Source organism: Tursiops truncatus, chromosome 1, assembly GCF_011762595.2.
Source record: "Tursiops truncatus isolate mTurTru1 chromosome 1, mTurTru1.mat.Y, whole genome shotgun sequence".
Classification (NCBI taxonomy): domain Eukaryota; kingdom Metazoa; phylum Chordata; class Mammalia; order Artiodactyla; family Delphinidae; genus Tursiops; species Tursiops truncatus.
The window spans coordinates 74,085,895-74,102,417 of NC_047034.1; the positions used below are offsets into that span (position 1 = coordinate 74,085,895).

At 48.0% G+C, this 16,523-nt stretch overlaps 2 long non-coding RNA genes across 2 annotated transcripts; both read right to left on the reverse strand.

Annotated features, from left to right (window-relative positions):
- Window positions 1-4,631: 4,631 nt before the first annotated feature.
- Window positions 4,632-7,409, reverse strand: LOC117312721 (uncharacterized). The gene is made up of 2 exons (XR_004527202.2): window positions 6,661-7,409; window positions 4,632-5,316 (listed from the first exon to the last, which is right to left on the reverse strand). It is a non-coding gene; the product is annotated as an uncharacterized lncRNA (long non-coding RNA).
- Window positions 7,410-13,667: 6,258 nt separating this feature from the next.
- LOC117312712 (uncharacterized) lies at window positions 13,668-16,058 on the reverse strand. Its single transcript, XR_004527188.2, has 2 exons — window positions 15,693-16,058; window positions 13,668-14,351 (listed from the first exon to the last, which is right to left on the reverse strand). It is a non-coding gene; the product is annotated as an uncharacterized lncRNA (long non-coding RNA).
- Window positions 16,059-16,523: the final 465 nt, after the last annotated feature.

Consider the following 16,523-nt stretch of genomic DNA (forward strand, 5'->3'; position numbering starts at 1 on the left):
ACATATGCAGGGGAAGGCCGAGCTGACCCTCTGGGCTAGCCGCATCAACAGACAGGGTTCCAGACAAAGGACTCCTGGTGGCTGGAGCTAGAGCCTCTCTGCTGAAATCCATCGCCAGCTGTACATCCCCTGGGGTCACGGCAGAGGTGTGAGCCATCATCTGGGCGGCTGAGAGACGTCCTCCCTGTTCAAGGGGTGTTGTCTCGGGAGGATGAGGGAGGGGCAGTCCTCCCCTGACTGTCAGAAAATCCCCTCAAGTGAGTAATTCAGGCTTTGAAGTCGGAGCTATTTTCATTTTACAGCTTCGAAAGTTTCCGTTCGCTAAGGTTACTTAAGGAAAAAGCAGGGAAGAGAGGATTTAAACCCAGCCCTGCCAGGCTCCAGGAAATATGTGTGTGTGTTCTTTTTCTTGCACTATACTACCTTCTAGGGAATTTCTTTGTTTGGAAGAAGCTGGGAGGACGACGCCTGCCCAGCGGGGGCCTCTGGGACGCTGCTCCATCATCTGCTCTCCATGGTCAGTGGAAGTCTTCACACGAGGAGTATTTACTCTGAATAATAACCCCGTGTGTGTCTTTGATATGAACGTGTACCCCTGTATAAACACGTGTGAATGTGTGACTGTTTGAAGGTACTGCCTTTGCCTTCCCAACGGATCAGTGAGTTTTAAGTTCTGGAAAGACGGGATCCACGCTTTATGCTTCTTCTAGCCACTAGCACGGTCAGAGCACTTGCCATGTTGCAAAGATAAGGACCAGGGTTTGAATCTCACCTCCACCATGTGCAAGGTGTTGTTACACTGAACACGTAAGGAGCACTCTTCACCTTGCCACTACCTCTCATAGGAATAGCAAGACCTGCTTCCATATGGTGGTATCTGTGTGTGTGAGCGCTTGGCACACACCATGCCCGTTCCATGCTTCCTCAGCTTATCAGCCTCCTCCTGGGAGTAGGGTCTGCCTCCGGGAGACATGGCTGGCAGTGTACCTTGATAGGCAAATGTCTCTGTGGGCCAGAGCTGCCCAGGACTGCCTCAACAGCAGGAATCATCATGGACAGGTGTTACAAAGGGAAGTTTGTGGAAGAAAAGGGCAACCACCCAATGTGGTGAATAGGCCCTGGAAAAATACCATTTCCGCCTTTGAACTCCCTCAGATGCTTTGGTTTACACAACTGTTCCTTTTCCTGGCCCCAAAATGTGCCCTGCCCCTCACACCTAAAGGTGTGGAACCCATGTCGTCAGGTTGGAGGTAATAAGTGGAGGGTCTTGCTGCTCTGTCAGGAAGTGGAGAATAATAATAAAGCAAGAGCTAACATTCATCCAACATTTACTACGTGTTACATCCTATTTACTATTTATTTACATTGTCTCATTGAAGACCCCTCCCCGTCAACCCCAGGTTGCAGGTATTATTCTGCCCACTATACACATGAGTAAAGTGAGGCCTAGGGAAGTACTGGATTCAGTCCGTCATAGGCATGCATGTGACATCCAAACCCACTATGACGGGATAAAGGAAAATTCCGCAAGATGGTCCACACATAACCCCGTGTGCACACAATCCTAGTATGATAATTAGTGGAGGCGAAAATTAAGTGACCCCAGAGAGGCAAAATTCAACCTTGTCTTAATCAGCTGAGGGAGGGAGGGTGAGGAAATAGAGAATAAGAACCCAAATGAGAGTTCTGCGGCAAGGTCATGTATGTGAGGCAGGAGAGGAGCTATTTGGAGCCTGTGCGGACTGAGGTATCTGAGGGTGGGGAAACTGGCTCAAAGAGCTCATCATTTTCAGAGAGTTCACTTAAGGTGTCTACAGCTTTTCAATTCATTTTGTGTGTCATCGTTGAGTTCTGTTCAATGCAACACTCTGTTGGAAATATTTACGACACATAGGTCTGGAAACTGGATGCGCCCCCCAGCTTTCCGTGGTGTCAAATAGTGCAGGTGGCTGCAGAGGCTATGTGCTCTCTCCACCACGGACAGGGGCTGAGACGTTGAAGACTGGCCTCCTGGGAACAGCTAGCACTCGCAGCATTCGCTGCTGTTCTACGCAGTCCTAGAACGCACTCCTGCTTACTTACACACATCCCGCTGTCTTTCTGCTCTGAACCTCCCTTCTTCCGGTGTTCTTCCTGGAAAGACATTTTCTGGGAGCCCTGTGGTGGATGTCATTATGACACAGATGGCCAAGTCCTCCTTCCTCCCCTCAAACAGCCCTCAGTGTTCTCTCTCTGTCTCCTCTGAGTTCTGAGGGCAGGAATGACGTACCTGTGGCTTCCAAGTCGCCCATGAATTAGACGTCTTCCGGTCAAACTGCTTTTTGTTGTCTTGACGGTCTGAGCTTGCTTTCCTTACGGGGATAAAACCAAGACTATTGGAGCCTTGTGTGTGAGTTTGTGCTTCCACAACATCCCACACATTCTAAACAAAGGGAGGTGCAGGTACTTACGAAGGATGCGATGATGCATTGCTGTTTGGGATGGATGGATTGGTGATGGGTAAATAGGTAGATGGATGGAGCCTCGCTGAAGGGTATGAACAGAGGTGGTGGAGGACGAAGAGACCAGCCAACCATGGAAGCATGCTAAACTAAAAGTAAAACTTTTGACTTTAGCATATTCTGAATCCTACATGCTCTGTGATCTATGTTGGGGATAATTCACACATTTAGTGTATGTTTTGTTCCTTTCTGATTCCTTTGGGCAATTCTGTGGATTTTCAGTGATTCCCTTGTAGCCCAGAAACGTGAAATGGGAGACAGGTACAGGAAAAGAGATGCAAAGACCTCAATTTGGGGACTCTTAGTGAGAGAAGGATTCGGTGGAAAGGTATGGGTGTAGTGGACGTAGAAGAAAGAAGTTTGGCTTACCTGTGGGCCTGAGGTTACCACCGGTTACTCAGGTTACCCTGATATCGCAAGGATTTAGGGAATGGAAAGTAACAGGGCAGTGAGAGAAAAATAGCCCAGGAGAAACCCTAAGCTAGAGAATCAATGGGTGCTATGACTTTAAAATTACTCACAGTGGATATGTGTGTCTGATGGATGTATGATTTTTTTAACATCTTTATTGTGGTATAATTGCTTTGCAATGGTGTGTTAGTTTCTGCTTTATAACAAAGTGAATCAGTTATACATATACATATGTTCCCATATCTCTTCCCTCTTGCGTCTCCCTCCCTCCCACCCTCCCTATCCCACCCCTCCTGGCAGTCACAAAACACCGAGCCGATATTCCTGTGCCATGTCGCTGCTTCCCACTAGCTATCTACCTTATGTTTGTTACTGTATATATGTCCATGCCTCTCTCTCGCCCTGTCACAGCTCACCCTTCCCCCTCCCCATATCCTCAAGTCCATCCTCCAGTAGGTCTGTGTCTTACTCCTGGCTTACCCCTAGGTTCTTCATGACATTTTTTTTCCCGTAAATTCCATATATATGTGTTAGCATACGGTATTTGTCTCTCTCTTTCTGACTTACTTCACTCTGTATGACAGACTCTAGGTCTATCCACCTCATTACAGAGAGCTCAATTTCATTTCTTTTTATGGCTGAGTAATATTCCATTGTATATATGTGCCACATCTCCTTTATCCATTCATCCGATGATGGGCACTTAGGTTGTTTCCATCTCCGGGCTATTGTAAATAGAGCTGCAATGAACATTTTGGTACATGACTCTTTTTGAATTTTGGTTTTCTCAGGGTATATGCCCAGTGGTGGGATTGCTGGGTCATATGGTAGTTCTATTTGTAGTTTTTTAAGGAACCTCCATACTGTTCTCCATAGTGGCTGAACCAATTCACATTCCCACCAGCAGTGCAAGAGTGTTCCCTTTCCTCCACACCCTCACCAGCATTTATTGTTTCTAGATTTTTTGAGGATGGCCATTCTGACTGCTGTGAGATGATATCTCATTGAAGTTTTGATTTGCATTTCTCTGATTATTAATGATGGTGAGCATTCTTTCATGTGTTTGTTGGCAGTCTGTATATCTTCTTTGGAGAAATGTCTATTTAGGTCTTCTGCCCGTTTTTGGACTGGGTTGTTTTTTTTTTTGTTACTGAGCTGCATGAGCTGCTTGTAAATTTTGGAAATTAATCCTTTGACAGTTGCTTCATTTGCAAATATTTTCTCCCATGATGTATGATTTTTACATAGACTGTCTCTTAACATTTTGTTAGCTTGAACAAAATCTCGTCTTTTCCTTTACCAGTGGGAGAGTTTTTGAGGCCGGGTCCTCAATTCATTTTCACCCACATGGCCTTGGAGTATTCTCTGAATTTCCATTTATTTGCCTCTACTCTACTCTTTAGCTCCTGGCTGGGTTTCCCTTACTCTTTCTGTGCCTCCGTTTTCGACCTGGGCATCATCTCCCCAGTGTCCGAAGGCTATTCTAATTTTGAAAGTATGGGGGTATATGTCTCCATGCGGCTTAAGTGCCCATCTCTCCTCCTCACCCTGGCAGGACCATGGAAAATGTCCTTCAGCTCAGAAGTGCATCTCCCAATGCCTTCTGCCCCACCTGCACCCACATGCCCAGCCATCCTAGGGCTCTATTAGGCAGCAGGATACAAAATCTGCAGGAGTTAACAACTGTAAGATGATGAAATAATCAAACTGACACATTCATGGCAGCGGAATTGTGTTTAATTGTTTGAAAAACTGGAGCAGAGACCACGTGTGCTAGGAAAGGGTGGTCAGGCATGTTGCTTAAGTTTCCAAGAAGCCAAAAGGGCGACGTATACACGTCTACAAAGAAGATTAGAAGGTTTAGAACCAGATCGTTTGAAAAATGGAAATGGCAGCTGCTAATTCATAAGAAATGTTGATCCAGGAAGCTGCCATCTTGGTGCTGCCTTTTCCACAAGTGTGGCTGCTTCCGGAAGCCGGGGGTGAGCCGTGCTGACAGCTAGCTGGCTAAGAGAGGGGAGTGGGCTTCATGTTCTCTGTTCTGCAGGGAGCTTGGTCTCACGGCCCATGCCTGCGGTTTACTTCTGCTTGGACTTCTGGCACTGCTGAGGGGCTGCGCACGTTGGGACAGAGGGCTCCTTGCCCTTGGGTGGAGGTTGGCAAGGCTGCTTGCTGTGCTGAGGTGGAGTTTAGCAGTGCTTTGGTGGGGGGAAACAGTACTTTACTGGGGGACAGCATTGCCGCAGAAGGGGACCGTACTGCTGAGGTAGGGGACAGCAATCCTTTGGTGAGGGGCAGCAATACTTTGGTGGGGTGCAGCATTGCTGGGATGGAGGGCAGCAATCCTTTGGTAGCGGGCAGCACAGCTTCTGCTTTGGATGATACATTCTGGTCTGGATGTGCACTGCAACGGAAAAGACACTGAAGTGAGGAACTCTAGAACCTTAGAGACACTCAACCCAGGAGAACCACTTGCCTCGTTCAAACCTGTGCCGTTTCAACCTTTGCCTGGTGGCTTCACCGATTAAATGTGCATGTGTGTGTCTGCAATGATGTGAGTCAGTATAAATTGTAGCTACAGTTTGTAAGCCATAGCAAGGTTTTAATTGAGACAAATAAAGAAATATAGAAGGAAGGAAGGAAAGAAGAAAGAGAGGGAAAATGGGTGAAAGGAGAGGAGAAATGGAGAGGGGTAGAAAAAACAAAAATATAAAAAATGAGAGAGAGACAGACAGACAGAGACAGGAGAGAGAAGGAAAGAATAAGAAGGAAGGTCAGGGGCAATGAGGACAAATGTATTATCCTTCCACAGCAGATACTGTGGAATTTAGAACATGATTTTCTTGGATGTGAGTCCTGTCTCAAAAATGAACCAGCTGTGTGACTTTGAGCAAGGTACTTAACTTCTCTGTACTCTTCTTAAAGTTGTTGTAAGGATTAATGAGAGTATAAATCTCCACACAAACACATGTAAATACACAGGTAAATATGAGTGTAAAGATATATGTGTGTGTGTGTGCTCGTGTGATCACAAACACACACACATACACACACACGAGAACCAAAACACGTTGAGTACTCTTGTAAAGATTTTGACCTTTTATATAAATATCAAACAATTGTAATGGAGCTTGTTAACCACTCTGTAAGAGAATTCATAGAAAAGGCTCATCTAGAGACAAAACGACCGTTTAGATCGAGACTAAATTCTAGGGGAGAATGCACATCTTAGAGAGGGAAGTCATGGATCCCCAGGCACTGAGCACACGGGGGTGGAACAATGGTCCCCGACTCCCAGAGCAGGACATGGCCGCTTTACCACCTCCTCATGTCCTTGCTGCTCTGAGCTCCCTGGGCCTCTGCCCCCTGCTCCCTGAGGAGCTCTCCTCCCTCGCTGCACTGACCTTTCCCTTCAGGGCAGCCCTGCCCTAGAGTTGGTGCTACCCTCTCCTAACAGGCTCCACTCAGCTCCTGGCCACGACAACAGCGCCACCACACACGCCAGCAGGACCCTCAAGACAGGACTCTCTTCACACCCTGGACCCCCATCTCAGCCCCCACCCAACACACTTCAGATGTTGACTTGTAGCCCAAGAGAGGTGGGTCCCAAATGATACGGACGAGAGAGGTGCCCACACGAGGCCTTTCTTTCTGACCAGCCAGCCAGTGCGCAAGCCCCAGCTGCCCGCAGAGTTTTGGACCAGGTAGAACCAAGCTCCCAAGAGCTGCGTTCCTTTGCCCGACATACCTGATTTCACCAGTGGCTGGAACGTGGAGATGCTGAGGCTTTTGAGATGCTCTAACACTGCACACCTTTTATACGTCTCAAATCCCTCTTGCAAGCCATGAGGTGGCCTACGATTGGGGTGTGCTAGGCCCCAGTCACAATAGGATGTATCTGCCCTTCCTCAAACTTGAGGTTTTACTCATCTCCTGGGCTGGTAAACTCACTCTCGGTTTGACGGTGCTTTAGGATGACAGTGCCTTCACGCGAGCCCTGGCCCCATTTCCCCATCACGTTATGAGCTGTGGCTTCCTCGTGTTTCCAAACCCACTCGTGATGTTTTCCCCTAGAAGCTTGACTTCTGGGATGGTGCTAAGCAAGCATGCAGGACACTGCTGGGTGTGAGATCAGTGAGGGAAGTGGTCCAGGATATTCCGGTTGGTGGCGGAAGGTGTGGGCCGATCAGCGTGCACAGCGAGCCTTGTTGTAAGAGAAACAACTACTGAGGTGTGAGTGGCTCTTGCGGAGACACAGTAAACTCAGCAAAGTTGGGACCATGACTAAACCTAGACTCAGAGCCACATTCAGCCTGATCTGGAAACAAACCTGGGCAACCCACTTTGATTTTTCACCTGCTGTAATATAAACAAAAAATGGGGGCTGCGGCTCTCTCTCCTGCCTCTTGGTCAGCAAAACATTAGTCTTCATTCACCGAAACTGGGCGGTTACTGTTGAGAGTACGTATCTCACTTACAGGTGTATAAGTCACGCAGACTGCAGCCTTCTCAGGGAAATGATTATCATAAGTTGCAGAGGCTTGGGAGCTAAGAAACTTTGACCTGGCATGGGCTGCTGGACGAGTCACCCGTTCTGGCTCCTGGAATCTGAAATCCCAGGGCTTAAGGGCTGATGCGTCCTTCCCGTTCCACTTAGAGATTCCAGAACAAAGAAGGATGCCACAGGGCAGGGACAAGGATGAAAATGTTGAAACAACATCCATCAAAGGATGAAACATACCTTAAATAATTCCCCAATTAGTGTTCCGACTGGGGCTCTGATCTTCACCAGCTGGGTGACTTTGGGCACTATACATCTGTGAGCACCAGTTTCCTCATCTGCTACACAGGATAACCGCATACTGCATGTCAGTTGAAAGGCTTATTTTGGACAACATGTGTAAGCGTGTGTACACTGTTGGGCACAGAATAAGGGCTCAACGATGGTTGGGTGCTCCGTGGAGTCGGGCTCTGAAAGCTTGGGCAAAGCCCACTCTTAGAAGTAGGGAGGAGGTCGTTGCCACATTGGAAGGCAAGTAGCGGTACTTGCCGTCCGTGTCCTAAGACCTTGACTGACACAAATGGAAATGGGCAAGCCAGGCCTGAGGACGGCACGTTTCATTCTCAGACCTGGAACTTAGCCACAGCTCAGCTGCAAGCACTACAGTAACCCTAGATCTTGGGAATTCACACTGCAGCATGAGAAGACAGCCTTGGATATCGATGGTGCCTCCTCTGGGACTCACCGTAAGGGCAGGATATGCATGGGCTCAGCCCTGAAGGAAACCCAGAGGATCCCAGGCCTTCCCGGGAGAAGAACACCTTCCGCCTGTTGTCACTCTGACAGAAGCAACCCTGATAGGCTTGGAGAGAGATTTCAGCTCAGGTCCCTAGTAGCAGAGAGGAAAGGCCACGTGGAGCATGTGTTCTTGGATAACTAATAATTCATCAAGACGTAGTGAGCTCACACAACACACCAGGCCCTGGGAACGGTGGCCAGCAAGGAGGGCCAGAGCCTCCCTGGTCCCTAAACCGTTTCACATCCTCTTCTCCGCCTACTGCTTCCAACTCTGTAGATACTTTTCAATGGTTTGCCTTGGATGAGCTGAAGAACTCAAACCCACCTGTGGCCGTAACAATGCCTGCGTTACTAGAGAAAATGTGAACGTCTAAAGATCCATGAGTTTGGGTGTTACATCCAGTCCATCTTTTCTGGCCTAAGCCCTCACTACCCAGAACAGATTTTGTTGGGTGTGGAATCTGCTATCTCAAGCATGCATTATGTAGTATTGCATCTACCAACAGAGGACATAGGAACATGTCCTCTAGGAGCCACAGGTACAACTAAACGCTTATCCTTGGGATGGTATTGTTCCCTGACGTTCATTGGCATCATTCTTTGTCTTCCTCCAAACCTCTGCCTCTCATATACAAACACACAGACACACACAGACACAGAAACACACACACACACACACACACACACACACACACACATACAGAAGGCAGAAGGGACAATTGGGACCAAGGAGGTCACAGCAGAACCTGGCCACAGGCTCAGCCCACTGTATCTTCTGTGCCAGGCATCTGTGAGCGAACACCAGGCCGGGGCCCGTGCACACATATGCAGGGGAAGGCCGAGCTGAACCTCTGGGGCCGGCCGCATCAACAGACAGGGTTCCGGACAAAGGACTCCCGGTGGCTGGAGCTAGAGCCTCTCTGCTGAAATCCATCGCCAGCTGGGCATCCCTGGGGCACGGCAGGGTGCGTGCCATCATCTGGGCAGCTGAGAGACGCCCTCCCTGTTCTAGGGGTCTTGTCCCGGGAGGATGAGGGAGGGGCAGTCCTCCCCTGACTGTCACAATCTCTGCTCGAGTTTCTAATTCAGGCCTTGAAGTCAGAGCTATTTTCATTTTACAGCTGCGAAAGTTTCTATTCGCTAAGGTTACTTAAGTAAAAAGTAGGGAAGAGAGGATTAAACCCAGCCCTGCCAGGCTCCCGGATATGTGTGTGTGTTCTTCTTCTTGCACTATACTACTTTCTAGGGAATTTGTTTGGAGAAGCTGGGAGGACGACGCCTGCCCAGCGGGGGCCTCTGGGACGCTGCTCCATCTTCTGTTCTCCATGGTCAGTGGAAGTCTTCACACGAGGAGTATTTACTCTGAATAATAACCCCGTGTGTGTCTTTGATATGAACGTGTACCCCTGTATAAGCACGTGTGAATGTGTGACTGTTTGAAGGTACTGTCTTTGCCTTCCCAACGGATCAGTGAGTTTTAAGTTCTGGAAAGACAGGATCCACGCTTTATGCTTCTTCTAGCCACCAGCATGGTCAGAGCACTTGCCATGTTGCAAAGATAAGGACCAGGGTTTGAATCTCACCTCCACCATGTGCAAGGTGTTGTTACACTGAACACGTAAGGAGCTTCACTTCACCTTGCCACTACCTCTCATAGGAGGAGCAAGACCTGCTTCCATATGGTGGTATCTGTGCGTGTGAGCGCTTGGCACACACCATGCACTTTCCATGCTTCCTCAGCTTATCATCCTCTTCCTGGGAGTAGGGTCTGCATCCAAACGACATGGCTGGTGGTGTACCTTGATAGGCAAATGTCACTGTGGGCCAGAGCTGCCCAGGGCTGCCTCAACAGCAGGAATCATCATGGGCAACTGTTACAAAGGGAAGTTTGTGGAAGAAAAGGGCAACCACACAATGTGGTGAATAGGCCCTGGACAAAATACCATTTCCGCCTGTGAATACCCCTCGGATGCTTTGGTCTACACAACCCTTCCTTGTCCTGGCCCCAAGATGCGCCCTGCCCCTCACACCTTGTTCTTACTAAAGGTGTGGAGCCCATGTCGTCAGGTGGGAGGTAATAAGTGGAGGGTCTTGTTGCTCTGTCAGGAAGTGGAGAATAATAATAAAAGCAAGAGCTAACATTCATCCAACATTTACTATGTGTTACATCCTATTTACTATTTATTTACATTGTCTCATTGAAGACCCCTCCCCGTCAACCCCAGGTTGCAGGTATTATTCTGCCCACTATACACATGAGTAAAGTGAGGCTTAGGGAAGTATTGGATTCAGTCCATCATAGGCATGCATCTGGCACCCAAACCCACTATGACGGGATAAAGAAAAATTCCGCAAGATAGTCCACACATAACCCCGTGTGCACACAATCCTAGTGTGATAATTAGTGGAGGAGAAAATAAACTGAAGCCCAGAGAGGCAAAATTCAACCTTGTCTTAATCAGCTGAGGGAGGGAGGGTGAAGAAATAGAGAATAAGAAACCAAATGAGAGTTCTGGGGCAAGGTCATGTATGTGAGGCAGGAGAGGAGCTACTTTGAGCCTGTGCGGACTGAGGTATCTGAGGGTGGGGAATTGGCTCAAAGAGCTCATCATTTTCAGGGAGTCCACTTAAGGTGTCTACAGCTTTTCAATTCATTTTGTGTGTCATCGTTGAGTTCTGTTGAATGCAACGCTCTGTTGGAAATATTTAGGACACATAGGTCTGGAAACTGGACGCGCCCCCCAGCTTTCTGTGGTGTCAAAAGGTGAAGGTGGCTGCAGAGGCTATGTGCTCTCTCCACCACGGACAGGGGCTGAGACGTTGAAGACTGGCCTCCTGGGAACAACTAGCACTCGCAGCATTGGGTGCTGATCTACGCAGTCCTGGAACGCACTGCTGCTTACTTACACACATCCCGCTGTCCTTCTGCTCTGAAGCTCCCTGCTCCCGGTGTTCTTCCTGCAAAGACATTTTCTGGGCGCCCTGTGGTGGATGTCATTATGACACAGATGGCCAAGTCCTCCTTCCTCCCCTCAACAGCCCTCAGTGTTCTCTCTCTGTCTCCTCTGAGTTCTGAGGGCAGGAATGACGTATCTGTGGCTTCCAAGTCGCCCATGAATTAGACGTCTTCCGGTCAAACTGCTTTTTGTTGTCTTGACGGTCTGAGCTTGCTTTCATCACGGGGAGTAAACCAAGAATACTGGAGCCTTGTGTGCGAGTTTGTGCTTCCACAGCATCCCTCACATTCTAAACGAAGGGTGGGGCAGGTACTTACGAAGGATGCGATGATGCATTGCTGCTGGGATGGAAGGACTGGTGATGGATAAATAGGTAGATGGATGGAGCCTAAATGGAGGGCATGAACAGTGGTGGTGGAGGACGAAGAGACCAGCCAACCATGGAAGCAATGCTAAACTAAAACTGTCGTCTTTAGCGTATTCTGAATTCTACAAGATCTGCGATCTATATTGGGGATAATTCACACATTTAGTTTATGTTTTGTTCCTTTCTGATTCCTTTGGGCACTTCTGTGGATTTTCAGTGATTCCCTTGTAGCCCAGAAACGTGAAATGGGAGACAGGTACAGGAAAAGAGATGCAAAGACCTCAATGTGGGGACTCTTAGTAAGAGAAGGATTCGGTGGAAAGGTATGGGTGTAGTGGGCGTAATAGAAAGAAGAAGTTTGGATTACCTGTGGGCCTGAGGTTACCACTGGTTACTCAGGTTACCCTGATACCGCAAGGATTTAGGGAATGGAATGTAAGAGGGCAGTGAGAGAAAAATAGCCCAGGAGAAACCCCAAGCTAGAGAATCAATGTGTGCTATGACTTTAAAAATTATTCACAGTGGATATGTGTGTGTGATGGATGTATGATTTTTTTTAACATCTTTATTGGGGTATAATTGCTTTACAATGGTGTGTTAGTTTCTGCTTTATAACAAAGTGAATCAGCTATACATATACATATGTTCCCATATCTCTTCCCTCTTGCGTCTCCCTCCCTCCCACCCTCCCTATCCCACCCCTCCTGGCGGTCACAAAACACCGAGCCGATATTCCTGTGCCATGTGGCTGCTTCCCACTAGCTATCTACCTTACATTTGTTACTGTATATATGTCCATGCCTCTCTCTCGCCCTGTCACAGCTCACCCTTCCCCCTCCCCATATCCTCAAGTCCGTTCTCCAGTAGGTCTGTGTCTTACTCCCGTCTTACCCCTAGGTTCTTCGTGACATTTTTTTCCCTTAAATTCCATATATATGTGTTAGCATACGGTATTTGTCTTTCTCTTTCTGACTTACTTCACTCTGTATGACAGACTCTAGGTCTATCCACCTCATTACAGATAGCTCAATTTCGTTTCTTTTTATGGCTGAGTAATATTCCATTGTATATATGTGCCACATCTCCTTTATCCATTCATCCGATGATGGGCACTTAGGTTGTTTCCATCTCCGGGCTATTGTAAATAGAGCTGCAATGAACATTTTGGTACATGACTCTTTTTGAATTTTGGTTTTCTCAGGGTATATGCCCAGTAGTGGGATTGCTGGGTCATATGGTAGTTCTATTTGTAGTTTTTTAAGGAACCTCCATACTGTTCTCTATAGTGGCTGAACCAATTCACATTCCCACCAGCAGTGCAAGAGTGTTCCCTTTCCTCCACACCCTCTCCAGCATTTATTGTTTCTAGATTTTTTCAGGATGGCCATTCTGACTGCTGTGAGATGATATCTCAATGAAGTTTTGATTTGCATTTCTCTAATTATTAATGATGTTGAGCATTCTTTCATGTGTTTGTTGGCAGTCTGTATATCTTCTTTGGAGAAATGTCTATTTAGGTCTTCTGCCCATTTTTGGACTGGGTTGTTTGTTTTTTTGTTACTGAGCTGCATGAGCTGCTTGTAAATTTTGGAAATTAATCCTTTGTCAGTTGCGTCATTTGCAAATATTTTCTCCCATGATATATGATTTTTACATAGACTGTCTCTTACACATTTTGTTAGCTTGAACAAAATCTCGTCTTTTCCTTTACCAGTGGGAGAGTTTTTGAGGCCGGGTCCTCAATTCATTTTCACCCACATGCCCTTGGAGTATTCTCTGAATTTCCATTTATTTGCCTCTACTCTACTCTTTAGCTCCTGGATGGGTTTCCCTTACACTTTCTGTGCCTCCGTTTTCGAGACAGGCATCATCTCCCCTGTGTCCAAAGGCTGTTCTCATTTTGCAAGTATGGGGAAATGTGTCTCCATGCGGATGAAGTGCCCAACTCTCCTCCTCACCCTGGCAGGACCATGGATAATGTTCTTCAGCTCAGAAGTGCATCTCCCCATGCCTTCTGCTCAACCTGCGCCCACATGCCCAGCCCTCCTAGGGCTCTTATTTAGGCAGCAGGATACAAAATCTGCAGGAGTTAACGACTGTAAGATGACGAAATAATCAAACCGACACATTCATGGCAGCGAAATTGTGTTTAATTGTTTGAAAAACTGGAGCAGAGACCAAGTGTGCTAGGAAAGGATGGTCGGGCATGCTGCTTAAGCTTCCAAGCAGCCAAAAGGGCGAAGTATACAAGTCAGCAACGAAGATTAGAAGGTTTAGAACCGGATCCTTTGCTAAATGGAAATTGCAGCTGCTAATTCATAAAAAATGTTGATCCAGGAAGCTGCCATCTTGGTGCTGGCTTTTACACAAATGTGGCTGCTTCCAGAAGCCGGGGGTGAGCGGTGCTGACAGCTAGCTGGCTGAGAGAGGGGAGTTAGCTTCATGTTCTCTGTTCTGCAGGGAGCTTGGCCTCTGGCCCATGCCTGCGGTTTACTTCTGCTTGGACTTCTGGCACTGCTGAGGGTCTGGGCACTTTGGGATAGAGGGCTCCTTGCCCTTGGGTGGAGGTTGGCAAGGCTGCTTGCTGTGCTGAGGTGGAGTTTAGCAGTGTTTTGGTGGGGGGAAACAGTACTTTACTGGGGGGCAGCATTGCCGCGGAGGGGGACAGTACTGCTGAGGTGGGGGACAGCAATACTTTGGTGAGGGGCAGCAATATTTTGGTGGGGTGCAGCATTGCTGGGATGGAGGGCAGCAATCCTTTGGTAGCGGGCAGCACAGCTTCTGCTTTGGATGATACATTCTGGTCTGGATGTGCACTGCAACGGAAAAGACACTGAAGTGAGGAACTCTAGAACCTTAGAGACACTCAACCCAGGAGAACCACTTGCCTCGTTCAAACCTGTGCCGTTTCAACCTTTGCCTGGTGGCTTCACCGATTAAATGTGCATCTGTGTGTGTGCAATGAGGTGAGTCAGTATAAATTGTAGCTACAGTTTGTAAGCCATAGCAAGGTTTTAATTGAGACAAATAAAGAAATATAAAAGGAAAGAAAGAAAGGTGGAAGAGAGGGAAAAAGGGGGGAAAGGAGAAGAGTAATGGAGAGGGCTAGGAAAAACAAAGATAAAATAATGAGAGAGAGAGACAGAGAGAGACAGGAGAGAGAAGGAAAGAATAAGAAGGAAGGTGAGGGGCAATGAGGACAAATGTATTATCCTTCCACAGCAGATACTGTGGAATTTAGAACACGATTTTCTTGGATGTGAGTCCTGTCTCAAAAATTAACCAGCTGTGTGACTTTGAGCAAGGTACTTAACTTCTCTGTACTCCTCTTAAAGTTGTTGTAAGGATTAATGAGCATATAAAACTCCACACAAACACATGGAAATACACAGGTAAATATGAGTGTAAAGATATATGTGTGTGTGTGTGTGCTCACGAAGTCACACACACACACATACACACACACGAGAACCAAAACACGTTGAGTACTCTTGTAAAGATTTTGACCTTTTATATAAATATCAAAGAATTGTAATGGAGCTTGTTAACCACTCTGTAAGAGAATTCATAGAAAAGGCTCATCTAGAGACAAAACGACTGTTTAGATCGATACTAAATTCTAGGGGAGAATGCACATCTTAGAGAGGGAAGTCATGGATCCCCAGGCACTGAGCACACGGGAGCGGAACATGGTCCCCAACTCCCAGAGCAGGACATGGCCGCTTTACCACCTCCTCATGTCCTTGCTGCTCTGAGCTCCCTGGGCCTCTGCCCCCTGCTCCCTGAGGAGCTCTCCTCCCTCGCTGCACTGGCCTTTCCCTTCGGGGCAGCCCTGCCCTAGACTTGGTGCCACCCTCTCCTAATCAGCTCCGCTCAGCTCCTGGCCACGACAACAGCGCCACCACACATGCCAGCAGGACCCTCAAGACAGGACTCTGGTCACACCCTGGACCCCCATCTCAGCCCCCACCCCACACAATTCAGATGTTGACTTGTAACCCAAGAGAGGTGGGTCCCAAATGATACGGACGAGAGAGGTGCCCACACGAGGCCTTTCTTTCTGACCAGCCAGCCAGTGCGCAAGCCCCAGCTGCCCGCAGAGTTTTGGACCAGGTAGAACCAAGCTCCCAAGAGCTGCGTTCCTTTGCCCGACATACCTGATTTCACCAGTGGCTGGAACGTGGAGATGCTGAGGCTTTTGAGATGCTCTAACACTGCACACCTTTTATACGTCTCAAATCCCTCTTGGAAGCCATGAGGTGGCCTACGATTGGGGCGTGCTAGGCCCCAGTCAGAATAGCATGCATCTGCCCTTCCTCAAACTTGAGGTTTTACTCATCTCCTGGGCTGGCAAACTCACTCTCGGTTTGATGGTGCTTGAGGATGACAGTGCCTTCACGTGAGCCCTGGCCCTATTTCCCCATCAGTTTATGAGCCGTGGCTTCCTCGTGTTTCCAAACCCACTCGTGACGTTTCCCCTAGAAGCTTGACTTCTGGGATGGTGCTAAGCAAGCATGCAGGACACTGCAGGGTGTGGGAGCGGTGAGGGTAGTGTTCCAGGATATTCCGGGTGGTGGGGGAAGGTGTTGGCCGATCAGCGTGCATAGCGAGCCTTGTTGTAAGAGAAACAACTACAGAGGGGTGAGTGGCTCTTGGGGAGACGCAGTAAACTCAGCAAAGTTGGGACCATGACTAAACCTAGACTCAGAGCCACATTCAGCCTGATCTGGAAACAAACCTGGGCAACCCACTTTGATTTTTCACCTGCTGTAATATAAACAAAAAATGGGGGCTGCGGCTCTCTCTCCTGCCTCTTGGTCAGCAAAACATTAGTTTTCATTCACAGAAACTGGGCGGATACAGTGGACAGTACGTATCTCACTTACAGGTGTATAAGTCACGCAGACTGCAGGCTTCTCAGGAAATGATTATCATAAGGTGGAGAGGCTGGGGAGCTAAGAAACTTTGACCTGGCATGGACTGCTGGA